Below are 14,744 nucleotides of genomic sequence, written 5' to 3'. Positions count from 1 at the left end.
GGAGGGCCTAGCAAAAAAATTTTGACCTGGGGGGAGGGCCTAGCAAAATTTTTTTGACCCGACCCTCTGGCGACCGGCCCTCCCCCCTCACTAAACGCCGTACGGTCCCTAAATCCCCAGCTTCCAAAAATTCCCACGCCCCTGAAAACCATACCTGCATACATGCAGGTAACTACGAAAGACCAAAGCGACACGTTGTCTACGCGGTGTGTGAGCAATGAACACGCCGGTTTTAGCAGTGCGCGAGTAGTGTAAACGCTGATGTAAGCAGTGAGAGAGCATTGCAGACGCTGGTGTATGTAGTGTGCGAACAGTGTACGCGCTGGTTTAAGCACTCCGCGATGCATACAATACCGTATTCACTGATAATCAAGACTTGGTTAATCATGTTAAGGACATTCTCTGTTACCACGGCCTTGGGCAAATATGGACGAAACCTGAGGCTTATAAATCAGATTATATTGCTAACCAACTGCGCACCAGGCTACAACATAAATACATACAGGAGTGGTTTAGTTCTATTGAAAACAGTTCAAAACTGTCTTTTCTTAGCAAATCACAAGAAAGTTATGAACAAGAAATGTACATTTATAATATAGATAACTTTGAGATTCGCAAAGCAATAACTCAGTTAAGAATTAGTGGCCATAAGTTGAATGTTGAAACAGGCAGATACTACAATGTAGCCCCTGACCAAAGGTTCTGTCCATTCTGCCCAAATAATATTGAAGATGAATTTCATTTTATAATGGAATGTTCTAGATACGCTAGTTTACGCAATGAATTATTCACTTTTCTCGAAGTAAGTACAACATGCTCTGTTCGCACACTACATACACCAGCGTGTGCAATGCTCTCTCACCGCTCACGACCACCGTGTGCATTGCTCGCGCACAATACACAACAGCGTGTGCATTGCTCACGCACTGCTTAAACCAGCGCGTACACTGTTCGCACACTACATACACCAGCGTGTGCAATGCTCTCTCACTGCTTACATCAGCGTTTACACTACTCGCGCACTGCTAAAACCGGCGTGTGCATTGCTCACACACCGCGTACACAACGTGTCGCTTTGGTCTTTCGTAAAAAACATAACCTTCTTGGAAGGTAATAATTACACAGTAAATTTTGCTAGTGCCACCTACATGGATCACATACCTTTCGTGATCCAACCTCAGCAGCGCAATGGAACCCTTCAGCCAACTGCAGCAGTCGCGGCACAGGGTCGTCCTGGTTGACGATGGTGAGGAGGTTTTCGGACAGGTTGTGCTTCTCCACGTAGTCGCGCATTTCTCGGTCGCCGAAATACGGGGCTCCGATGGCGATGGAAATGATATTTTCTGTATCACGACCGTGCCTTTTCAGGTCAGCAAGCAAGTTAAGGGTGACAATGTGAGCCACTGCACCTCCCATGCTGTGCCCACACACGACTATGCGCGTGCACTTGTCGACTTCCCTCCCGTATACGTATCTACGCAAAATAGGATTGATAGGGAAACAGGAGGCCAACTTCAGGAAGCCAGCGTGGCAATTCCCACCCATGGACGACTCGTCATCCGCGCACGGCGATTGCCAAAAGGACAGATCTGACAGTATATCTTCATAGCTCGTGGTGCCTGAGGAGAAAAGTTTCGTTCATGAGCAGCTCGAACGAAGAAGCTCTGATATGCCCCAGGATGTTACATATTACAATTATACTAAACTTTCTTCCAACACTAAAGTATACACGGATCAAATTTTAAACGACCACTGTCACCTCAAACGTGTCATGAAGAACGTTCCACGCTCACCGTTCGGCGAAGGCAGAAGTGCCCTTATGTACATGGCGTCCTTTATTTCTCTTACAAAGCAGTCCAATTCAGTGTCATGTATTTTGAGACGGTGTGACCCGGTGAGTCAATGTGTATGAGTTGAGAGACTTCCGACGAGAGCGAGCAGTGGCATTTGTGTTCAAGGAACCAGTAGTTCTCAAGGCGTTATGTCTCGCAAATGAAGAATTCTTTGCAAATCCCTTTCCTTAACTTCGTAGTTTTCCGACAAGGAATTCGGTATACCGCACAACGTGTTTGTCTTTTCAGTTTCGGAGGTTTTATACTTCGGTGCCACGAGAAGCTTTCGCAGTGTGTTAGCATGTTTGAAGCAGGTGGAGATTCCACGTGCATATGAAGCAAATGTTCAGCGCATGGGTTCCAAAACGATCTAAATGTATCAAAAGGTGATCCCAAAGAATGGGCGTTGGGTTATCAGTATATCGATTAAGTCGCGGCCAAATACCAATATTAGCGACAGAATGAGCGTTGGGTTATCAGTATATCGATGAAATCCACGGCCAAATGCCAGTATTTGCGATGGAATAGGCGTTGGGTTATCAGTATATCGATGAATTCCATGGACAAATACCAGTATTAACGACGGAATGAGCGTTGGGTTATCGGTATATCGATGAATTCCATGGCTAAATGCCAGTATTAGCCACGAAGCAGGCGTTCGGTTTATCATAAAGTCGGTGAACTTCGCGGTCAAATTCCAGTATTCGCGACGGAGCGGGCGTTGGGTTCATCAGTATATCGATGAATTCCACGGCCAAATGCCAGTATTAGTGACGGAGCGGCCATTGGTTCATTTGTAATTTGATGTATTTCACAGCCAAATGCCAGTATTAGGGGCGGAATGGGCGTTGCGGCTAAATCGAGGAATTTCACAGCTGTGGCGTTCACATCAACGCTAAGGGCACTGTTGTAAGTTTAGAATAGAGAGTAGAGTAGTGCTATAGAGAAAGGCAGTTGGAAAGGTATTACCCCCCACCCTAAAGGTTAGTGAACCAGCCCCAGTTGAGAGGGGAGAGGAGTCTGGGAAGAACTAGGTCAGACAGTATCCTATTTGTCCTGGTCATCTATCCGCCCTCCGTTATAAAGTGATGGGGAATCGTCGTCTGGAGCCTAAAGTCACCTATGCGCTGAGACGACCGCCTACAAGCGGGCGTCTAATTCCGCGCAAAGCAGAAAAACTTACCGAGGGCTGGGCGGGTGGGTCGCTTCAGGCTCCAGACGTGGTCGGAGGGCGGCCTGACGAGTGACGAGAGGCCCCTAATCTGCATACTTATACAATGGAAGGATCACGTGTCTAACATCCGGGCGAATAGGCGACCAGAATGAATATTATCCTATTTGTCCTGGTCATCTATCCGCCCTCCGTTATAAAGTGATGGGGAATCGTCGTCTTCCGCCTTTGCCCTCTCTGGCTTCAGAGCCTTTCCTTCCTGTCACCTAATATCTTCCTCCGATGACACTCTCCTATGATATCGTCTCGCTCCTTTTCCTGTTCACTCTTCCAAATCATCTCCTATCTTGTCCCTCTCAACAACTTGCCATCCTTATCTTCGCTCTTTCACCTTTCCTCTCCCCTTACTCCTCTTATCCCTTTCTCATTCCTCTCGACTTGTCCCTCTCACTTCATCTTGCCCTTCTCTGGACTTTATCACTACGTAAAGCCACACATTCCTAAGTATTCACTCTCGTTTACCCAACGCTAATCTACCCACTCTAATCTTACACAGCGCTCAAACCATGAAGAGGAACCAGACATAACTAAAACCGTGCTCTGTACTGCCTCTGGTAAATCAGCACTATGCGATACAAAATCATTTGTGCACAAACGCATAACATGCTGCTCACTTCTGTCCTCACAGCCCGTTTCCCGCGCACACTCCTTAGCCAGGCCTCAGTCCGGCCCAGGTTCTTACGCACTTCCGCCTAACAAATCATCCAGCCTTCCGCGGAAACCCATCGCACTGGATTAAGTCACAAAAAGTAGATAAAACGTACAAGACTTCTCGGATCGTCCAGCTTTCCGCGGAACCCCTTCGCACTGGATGTCGTCACAGTGTGTCACGAAAAACGTGCACAATTTTTTTTTTTTTGATCGCCCAGCTTTCCGCGGAAACCCTTCGCGCTGGAAAATGCCACACCGGCTAAAACAACTGCATACTTTCCGAATCATTCAGCTTTCCGCGGCACCCCGTCGCACTGAATGATATTCCACCGTACTGAGAAAGGATACACCGTCCTACACCTTCTCGGATCCCCGCACTGGAATAACGTTAGAAACAAACGGGTAACTCAACGTGTTATTCACAAGGACGTCAGGCTAACACAGGGTTACTCGAATAATTCCGAACAATCCAGCATTCCGCGGCACCCCATCGCACTGGAAAACGAATTTCACAGATTAAGAGAGGAGGGGGGGAAAACCTGCCTAACAAAGGAAGCCAAAAGACTCACAGTCCGTTCCTTGAGCTGCCGGTGAAGTTGGATGAACTGGCGGGCTGGGCGGTGTTAGGGACCGGAACGCCAGCCGGGCCTGATCCTCAAACTGCTGTTCCTCATAGTGCTGCGCCCTGAAGCCACCTCCTCGGATTCTCTGGTATCTGTTTTCAACAACTCTAATCGGTGAAAGAAACAAGGTTCACACACAAAAAAAAAACATCACAGCCTAACAGGTTCCCTGGCGCGTCTTGACCCCTCTCTGCTGCTGTAGCTTGTGCATGCCACCGACGGGTCCCATGGCCGCACATCTGGCGAGGTTGATGGTGGCGTGTCCCGTAGCTGGCAGTGGTGTGTCCCGCGCATCCCTGTTATCGGAGGGGGAGAGCGTCAGACCTGTATGAACAACACGTGAACCATGAGATGGTGGGGAAAGACGGGCGCCCGGCAACAGGTCCGGTCCCAGACAGACAAGTCTAAAACAAACGCATCTTCCACACCGCCCAGCCTCCACATGCGAGCGAGCCGCGTTACGGGAGGTTATCTGGGCCACGCGTGTCCACAACTCAATCACCACGCCTTACAGGTGCACACTCATACACATGCAAACTAAACAAATGGTAGCAGGAAACCCCATACACAGCCTCGACGTTCAATCTAGGAAAGCAAAAGAAAAATTCTACCTGGCCACAAAAACGGAAAATGACACCCAAATCGTACCAGCTGCAGCCTTCCAAGCTCAGATGGGTTGGCTGAACGCTACGCCAGGCTCTCCCAGAGGGGTGACAAGTAATCCTGAAAACAAAGAACCAAGGGGGGTCGCCATCTTGCCTCCTGGATCATGCCCTCGTCGTCCTCTGTTCCTGCCTGAAATATTCACGAAAATCAAAAAATGACATAAAAATCTGGAAACTCTCGTTCTGCTCCACGCCTTAGCAATGAATGCCAACACCCACAGCTTTCCTTCGCAGAGGATTAGGATGGATACAAAAAACATGGCGTGGACAAAAGAATTCCCATCTTGCCATGTGGGCACCAACTATCTGCTTGGAGCAGCTGTCGGATCCTGCTAAAAACGTACACAAAGTCAGGAAATCACACAAAAATCACTCAGCTCCAAGCGGAGCAAAACGCCAATGTGATCTAAAAGCGTCCTAAACTCGACCCGGCCTAGGATAAAAGGGAAGAAACTGTAAAACGAGAAAAAGGTGTAAGGCAGCCATCCTCTGCACTAGGGTCTTTCCTCCCCCGTCGCTAAAAGCTCATACATACGAATAAGCGACAGAAATGCAAAATTAAAACGATACAGCCGGCAATCAGAATTCCATGCGTGCTAGAAGAAAATCACAAACGGCGAAAGAATATGTCAAAAATGTCGCTCCGAAGCTCTTTAATACGCAACATACACGAGAAAATTTTTAAAATACGGGAGAAGCGCAGAAAATGTACCAACCGACCACTGGAAACCGACACCAAACCTTCCGTGGAAAGAACAAACGTCAACCTGACGGTAACCACGCCGTGACCGCCGGAGTCCTCGGGCTGCCTCGTGCCACCCTGCGGCGTCCAAACGCAATCTTGCCGCCGGGAAGTTTTGTCTGCTTTGCGGTAGGAGCCGTAGCTTTCAGCTCCAGACGTTCGGAGGCGGCCTGACGAGTGACGAGAGGCCCCTAATCTGCATACTTATACAATGGAGGGATCACGTGTCTAACATCCGGGCGAATAGGCGACCAGAATAAATAGTGAGACGGGTTGAGAGATCCAGGAAAGGAAGTCTGGACCGGAGGTCCGGGGAAATGCATATGTCTGGATCTGGAAAGATTGTAACCGTCTAGGAGAGATTGACGAATAAACAATTGTGAACTGCATCAGCGTCTCGGCACCTTCAATCGGAAAAGAACCTGAATCTAGCAGGCACAACCCAAGAGAGCAAGAATTATCCGGAATGTCGTCAGAATGAATATTCGTTTTTATTCCTGGCAATTTCTGGCAATTCATGGTGTGTTCTAGACATTCTCACTGCATTCCAGATATTTGTGCCCGTTCCTTTGGCTGGCCCGAAAATTTTTAACATACTAAAAACTGTCTAGGTGCATTCGAAGTGAAAAAATATCGAATAGCATTCAAAGTGGATTCTAAGTGGATTCTAACTATTCTAACTGCAGTATGAACGCATTCTACGACATTTCAACATTATTCGAAGCTTTCTTATGTCATTCGATGGAGAAACGAAACGGCAAGCCACTTCGAATCATGCCAGAATGTGGCCAAAAGAATATCTGGAATGCAGTGAGAATGTCTAAAATACACTGCGAATTCCCAGGAATAGAAAAGGATTTTCATTCTGACGGCATTTGGGCTCATTCCTTCTCGTGTGAAGGGGATATAAGGTCCATTTGGAATTCCTACCAGAAAGGCCCTAAATGTGGCACGAATTTTGCAAAGATTTCATTCCGGCTGGTTCTGCTTGATTCCTGCTAATTCGGTTTCAGTGTGAAGGCCCTATAAGTATAGTATATACCGCCTCCGTACGAACTCGTACGGAATCCGACGGATTTTGGAGCACGCAGACACGCCGTACTGAGAACTTTACGTGCAGGCAAAGCTTTGTCAGCCATTGGCTGCGGATTCGGTCCTCGTATGAGCCATTACGGGCGACGATCGTGCCTCGTACAGCGAGGAAGGACACCCTACGTACGTACGCAGAACGTGTAAGTAGGGCCTGCATACGGTAACGTGGTAATCGCACAGAGTTTGCACGTGCAACTCACTTGCCACTATCGCATGCGCAAGGAACGATGTACGCAACCGGCTCACGGCCAGGCGTGGGATGGAAACCACATCATTACACCTAGTGCAACCATGCGAGTTATGTGCGTTGAGCCGTACTCCTTCCTGCTCTTGTCATTCCTTCCCCACGTTTTCAGAAAAACGTGGCAGAAGTGAAGTTAAAAAAAAACGGACAGGCAAATAGCATTTACAGCGGGTTGTGCCCTTAGCTTTATTAATAAAATAATGAATATCACAGCTGTGGAAAGAGCTGATCTATCCCAGAAACGAGAGAGCTGACCTATCCCAAATGGACTCCATCCCAAAAGCACTTTTAGGATAGAAGCACACCTGGGATAGGCCTGCATCCTAAATGTGCTTCTATCCCAAAAGCGCTCTATAGCTAAGCCAGGACGAGCGCATCCTGGATATCCCAGACGCGCTCCTTTGTCGCCGTCAATCATGGTGATTGACAGGACCGCAAGCGATGATTGTTTACGCCCTCTGGTTTCCATTTTTGATTCGACCTTTTATTACAGCTTGACATCATTGAAAGCGTTCTAGTGACTAATAGCAAAGCAATGACATTGACAACATTGCACAAATTGAATTAGATGTCCTCGTTAAGCAACTTTACACAGCACAGTAAGGCGCTGTTTGCGAAGCAGGCAGTTCTACACCTGGACATACCCACACATGAAAGATGTTCGTCCCGCAAGAATAGTAGATTATCTTCTATCCTAAAAGCGCTTCTGGGATTTCCAGAACACGTCGCAAGCGCAGGAGTGCATTCTGTATATCCTAAAAGCGCTTTTGGGATAGAAGCACATTTGGGATAGATCTATCTGCATCCAAATGTGCTTCTATCCAGAATGCGCTCCTTCGCTTGCGACGTGTTCTGGATAACCTAGAAGCGCTTTTAGGATAGAAGCACATTTTGGATGCCGGTCTATCCTAAAAGCGCTTCTATCCTAGAAGCACTTTTAGGATAGACAACAATCTAGGATACAACACATCCCCAATGAATCACCAGGCCATACCGGTACCGTTTCACTGGACAAAGTCAAAACACGACAACTTTGTAAGAGGTATAAAGGAGACCATATACATAAGGGCTCGCCAGCCATCACTGAACAGAGACGGATGAAAATTTGATCCATGTATACCTGTGTTGGAAGAAGGTTTGTTGGAAGAACATTGTTCTATATATGGGTACTACCAACTCAGATGGGTTTCAGGATGTTAACACGGTGTACTCCATAGCGAAATATATATACTGCTTTATATTTCATCTACGTTATATCCATCGGAGAAAACATACATTTCAATGAAAAATAAGTTCTTTAAAAACAAAGTTCATCAACAGCCTGTTATTACCATCATTAAAGTTGAAGAACGGCTCGCACATGTAGTTAAGTAATGCATACTATAGTACTGAAACAAACAAGAATACATCACCTCATAATGTCACCTTGAAATTACATGTACATTGCAATCCAAATGTCATTACCTCTTTAACCCGAATGTCAGTAACAATATAAATTTAGATATATGAAATTAACATTTTACCGTTTTCAACTACTTCGTGTATATGCCGGTACAAGGGCACTGTCATTGTACAAGGGCACTGTCATCGTTTGCTTACAACTTACCTCTAAACGCTATGAAGAGCTCGCTCTTATCGTCCGTCTCAGCTGCAGCCAGCATGTAGGTGAGCCTCCCGTACTTGGACACGCAGACTTCCCCAAAGTTGTGCAGAACAAGGTTTTCTCGTTTGTTGAGAAACTGCAAGACCTTCTCGGGTTCGTCCTGGTAGATGGCCTGACAGCACACCATGGCCCGCTGGATGTCTACCTCATTGTTCTTAGCCGACGGGTTGGTTGACTGTGAGGGTGCCTCTGCAACTTGGCATGAAACAATGACTGATATGAACATGACGTATAACGTTTATTGTTCAGCAGTTTTATTTTTCTTTATTTTCATAACTTATAGATTTAATTTTACATTTTTGCGCTTGCAAAGTTTGCAATCTTTATTGGTCTACACATTTGAAAGAGAAAAAAGAGGGAAACAGAAACTAAAAAGCAGTAAACAGAATGAAAACTAGAAAGGTAACATTTGCAAGCAAATGCAGAATGTTACCTTTACATGGTTAGCCTAGCATTTCTACCTGGAAGGGTAAACTGATTAAGTTGCAGATGATGACACAGGATAAGTCAAGAAGGTAAAGGTGAATTTTGATAATTTTTTAATATATTTAACGTTATGCATCTTGAGCAATTTACACAACGTCCCATATTTTTCCAACAGGGTTTCTCATCATTATCTCAGTCCCATAGCTACCAGTCACAGGGGCAGTCCCTCCACAAAGGTTCTCCATTTCTGATGGTCGTCAACAGGGTTTATTCGACGACATTCAGCGTGCGGGAGGCGGTGGTCTGAGGGAGGGTCAGGGCCTAGGAATTTTATTTCGGCTTGGGGAGGACCAGGGAGAACTTTCTTGGCTTGCGGAGAGAGAGCCATGGAAACTTTTTTTCCTTCAACAATATGTATTCAAATGTTAAAAAGAATAAAGCTGTGGGAAATTCATAATCTCCGACTTGGTGCAGAACGCGCGCCGTGAAGTTCATTTGATAACATGTACATAAGAATGATTTTAAGTTAAATTTTGCGTAAACTCGGCGCGTGAGTATAGACAAATTTTGCACAAATCTCCTGAAATGTCTTTAGATCATCATACTTAAATATCTAAAGTGAATTATAACATGGATCTTAAGTGATCTACTAATTATATATGTAACATCAATAATCTCTGAGTCTGAGGTGTTGACACATTAGGTATTCAGGTGACATTATTGATAAGGCCTCTACAACACGTGTTTTTGTCATTGTTGTCTGATAAACATATTCACGCATATGCAGATACAGGAATCGTGGGTAATATGTCAAAGATGAAGGCATTTGAGTTGTTAATAGTTCTCGTCTCTATCACTGTCTTCATTTGCATAACAATATGTCCAGAGGTGTTTTGTTTATGTTTCATGTCTCAAGAGCATGGTCCTACTTAGCTTCATGTCAGAAGCGTCCGAACGTTCACCAATGACATGTTACCCGCAATTCGTTGCTGCACATGTGTACTCAGAAACGTGAACGTGCTTAATGCTTTCTTTCGATATGTTGGGTTATAGGAGGGCCTGCATGCCTTTTTCCGTTAAGCGTTACGAGCCATTTTAATTCACTGTTAATTGTTACTGACCCGCTCTAATTCACCGTTAATCGTTACCGGTATATTCTTCGTGAAGCGTTATTGGTCGTTTTAATTCAACGTTAATCGTTATTTGTTATCCCGAATTCACCGTTAAACGTTACCAAGAAATGTCAAGTCACGAAGTCAAATGCCAGACAGAGTCCCTGAAAAATTATGCGGGAAATGGCGTTTCAGAGGGTCCAGATTTCAAAATTTCCCGGTCCCCCGGCCTTCGGCACTGGTAGTAAAAATATGTCGCGGAAGCGTCGCCCTCAAAAACCCTTTCACTCATAGAGATCTCAGTGTCAAATTTCGCTTAGTTTCAGGCACAAAATATACAAAATCGAATGCAGAAAATGAGGTTTCTCCGGACCTCCCTTGCGATGCGTCGGCTTGCGCCCTTGGCGCTCACGACAACATGGCGAAAATATGTCGGGTGCGTGGATCGTCGCCCCCCCCCCCCCAAAAAAAACTTTTCTTATAAAACTTTGATGTCATTTAATTAAGCTTCCTCCGCCAGCAAAATTTGTCCTCAACATGCAGGATATTGCGCTTCAGACAGTCAAGATTTTGAAATTTCGCCGGATTTATTTTGCAACGTCTCGTGCCTTCCGAGCTCGAAATGGTCAAAAAGATGTCGGGGTGGAGGTCAAAGCTCTAACCATGAATCTTGACGAAAAATGCCATTAAGCTAGCTTAAATCAGTCTGCCGAAATATGCAGGAAATAGCATTTCAGAGGTTCGTGATTTAAAAATTTTCCCGGGGAGCATACCCCCGGACCCCCATAGGATGCGTCGCGCCTTCGGCGCTCCATGTGCTGAAAATTTTGTCTGCAATATCATATCTCCCCCCCCCCCCATAAGAAATTTACTGTCGCCGTCTGTGTAGCGAGAACACTGCCCCATGGGAAGCAAATATCAATGACGCAGCGGACATTATCCCTGTCATTCACCCGGGTTCTGGGCACCTTTTCCTTCTCACAATGTCATTTATAATAATTAGTCAGATATTTTCACCCATTGAGACACCCTAATCTAGCGTTGTACGAATAGGACTGCGCGACAATCATTACAGGTATGCTTTGTAAACCCTCCTGAATTTACCGTTAAGCGTTACTAGGCCTCCTGAATTTACCGTTAAGCGTTACCATGACCCCCCCCCCCCATGCAGACCCTCATAAAGAGTTGAAGTTCTTACTTCCCATCCTCATGGTGAGCAAATACCATGCTATCTGCTTACCTGCTGCGTCACCGGCATCTTCATTGAGTTGAACCTCATACACTGCTCCTGGTTCCAGGTTTGAAAACTGGCTGTCTACTCCCTTCCCCTTAAAGAGAACCACCTGGTGCGTCTCTTTGTTTATAAGAGCGTTCGGAAACCGTGGAAGCTTTAGAAACTGTTTCAGGTATCTCTGGGTTGCACCCTCCAGCTCGAGCTCAACCTCCGACCCCGTAACTGGATAGACGAACACCGCTTTAGGGCTGGACTCGGGGCTTCTCGCTGTTGCCATCTTGAGTGCGATGTAGTCCCTGCATTCAAATAGAGTATAGAAGTAACTTAATGCTACGATCACCTTTTCAGCGGTGCACGTCAGGGATGCAACTGCCCCGACCGGGCTCCGTAGCCACAAATTTGTCCCGATGGGCTGTCTGATACGAGAGGTATCTCTCAGTGTTTGCACAGTAGTCGAGACACCCTACATCTACTTTTGGGATTAGGTCATCACCATAATTATACGAAACCATTAGGCTCGTCCTATATACATTCTGTAAACAAGCAAATGTTGCTCTATGGAAATAAACCAGTCTACTACTATTAGAACTACTATTGTATTCTGTGCACACAAAAAAGCCAACCTACATCTGTTTGGTTTCAATAACAAAATGTATGCAAATAAAGTCATTTATTGAATTAGTGCGATAATAGATTTGTTTTGTGAAACTTTTGGACATAGAATGAAACATGCGCAATTGTTATTGACAAAATCAGTTTTGTTTATTTTTGTGAAATAGCTGTCATATGGAAGGTTTGATCCACAATCTTAATAAGTATACCAAAATGGACAACCTTCTGTACTAGTAGAGTTGCCAACCTACATCAGATTCTACTTTTTTGGTTCACCGTACGGATACAGTAACTGTTCTGATGTCACCGAAGATGTCATTGTAAGTTTAAAATCTGATTCATAGCAATAGAAGGAACTAGAGTTCCACGAACACATACCTTTACCAAATAAACCAGGTTTGTTATGCAGAATGATGTCTGTAGACAAATGCGTTACTCATTTCATTTTGTTTTATAACAAGACAGACCTGCAGAAAGTAGATTGGAATGAATGAGATTTCCCTAACATTGCTTGGCACAGTACAATAAGTATTGCCCCTACAGCATTAAATTACAATAACCACTGAGAGAATCAATATACTATACAGGACTGTTTCAGAACTGCAATCTTCCACATTGAATAAGATAAACAAATGCAACTCAACTCTAAACTAAGGGGCTCCTTATCAAACATGACCTTTGTTTCCCCGACCCATACCCACCTACCAAATATCATCAGGATCCATCCAAGGCTTCTCCAGTTATGCTGTTAACACACACACACACAGACACACAAACACACCCAAAACATAACCTTAACCCTCCTGACAAAGTTAAAAATGCCTGCTATCCCCAGGAACAAGTTGCTAGGGGGCCCTAACATATGTCACTTCTTCCTAAGCACAACACCTATTTAACTTTTAAAAATCAGGACCATACAAGTTCCTGACTATTCGTTCAAGTCTCCGACCCCTAACCAACTAAGCTCAAAAGATATAGCAGAAAGTATGTCTATAGAAGCTAGGCATCTAAGTAGATCATATTACATGACACAGATTATACAACAATGTTTAAGAACTGAAATCTTTCAAATTTAATGAGGAAAACAATTGCAACTCTAAACTACACTGTACTGCAATGTACAGAACTACCCGGAATAGGACTCTGTAGTAGGAGCGGTGAATTTGGTGAATAGATGTAGGAGGAGCGGCTCTGTATTTTTTTCGACTACTAGTATATCTCCGCGACTCGACCTCTGCTTGGAGAGTATCAATTTACATGCGTTTCGGCATTCCTCGGTATTCTCCGGGTGGAATCGGGAAACAGCCTGTTTTGATGTGCAGGGGATTCCCCTAAGTTGGGGAGGGTTGAAGCTGTAGTTTGGGAAGTTTCTGCCTTATTTTTTTCCCCTCAAAATCACAATTTATTGATTGCCAATTACGCTGAAGAACCTAGAAGGGGTTGTGACACCACTGAGGAAGAGATTGACGATGTTTCTACCACTGGAAGTTGATGAAAACTTCGTCATTTTGACTGCCATTTGCCGGTCCTGTACCATGTGGTAGTATTTACAAACCTTTGTTTTCTTTGCTGTGAAAAAGGAGTAGGTGGGTGTTTTTTGGTGTTTATCATAAAGGACTGAGGGCCATGAGTGTCTGAAATTGTTTTCAAATTATTGATCCAGCCAAATTTCTGCTTTGTATTTGTTGTTTTTTTTCGCCTATGGGGGAGGGCAGCATGTTCAGACATGTATGTAACACTTTGAGGTAGCAAAGTCTGTTTTGGTTTTCCTCCAACTCATAATTTTGGTGAAATCTTCCTGGTCAAACATTAGGGGAACACTGATAAGGCCCATCTTTTTACAACTGGTCAAGGCTTTAGGTACTATCTTTGCTAGCAAGAATAAAACAGTTACAGTCACTTACATACATTGTTTTATGTTAACGTTTTTATTGATTCAGGAAGAATAGCAAGGCATTCTAGCCTAGTTTTCAGTGACTTAGTTATTTTAGACTTTGTGGGTGATGTTATATACATTTCAAATATTTTTCGAGACTTCAAAGAAAATTTTTTTCTGTCCTTTTGTGCAGTATTATTCCTTACAAACTAGATACAGTCTTTATCTTGATATATTCATATTCTACAGGTTCTTAGCTTTTCAAAAATGTATAGTTTTATTCATATTCTACATATTTTATTCATATTCTACATATTTTATTCATATTATACAAAAATGTATAGTTTTATTCATATTCTACAGGTTCTTAGCTTTTCAAAAATGTATAGTTTTACCTATCTAGCATTAATATAAGTATCTGAACATCCCCAAAACAGTTCGTAGGTTGGTGCGCTTGAGGATCGACAATTTTAGCTAGGATTCCTGTATGCGTCGAAAATTTTAGCACGTCCTCTAAGGGACACTGTTTCAACTTTACAAATATGTCCCTGGTCCTGCATAATTATAGAAATATTTATAAAGTGGAACTTGATACTTCTGATAGTTTCTAGATAATGATAACAGCATTCTACCATTATTTACCATTCTTTAAACCCTATCTAAGCATTGCAGTAGTACTGTTCTGGGCCACCAGGATCCTCCCCCATGCATTTACAGGACGTTGGTCTCCAAGGCAGAGAC

General features: G+C 44.3%; 1 long non-coding RNA gene across 1 annotated transcript; it reads left to right on the top strand.

Moving 5' to 3' along the window:
• The first annotated feature begins 14,057 nt into the window (after positions 1 to 14,057).
• On the top strand, positions 14,058 to 14,421 carry LOC118421526. The gene is made up of 2 exons (XR_004831845.1): positions 14,058 to 14,252; positions 14,367 to 14,421. It is a non-coding gene; the product is annotated as an uncharacterized LOC118421526 (long non-coding RNA).
• The last annotated feature ends 323 nt before the right edge of the window (positions 14,422 to 14,744 follow it).

This window comes from Branchiostoma floridae, chromosome 8 (genome assembly GCF_000003815.2).
Source record: "Branchiostoma floridae strain S238N-H82 chromosome 8, Bfl_VNyyK, whole genome shotgun sequence".
Classification (NCBI taxonomy): domain Eukaryota; kingdom Metazoa; phylum Chordata; class Leptocardii; order Amphioxiformes; family Branchiostomatidae; genus Branchiostoma; species Branchiostoma floridae.
Note: the sequence above shows the minus strand (reverse complement) of the source record. Positions and strands in the feature narration are given on the sequence as shown.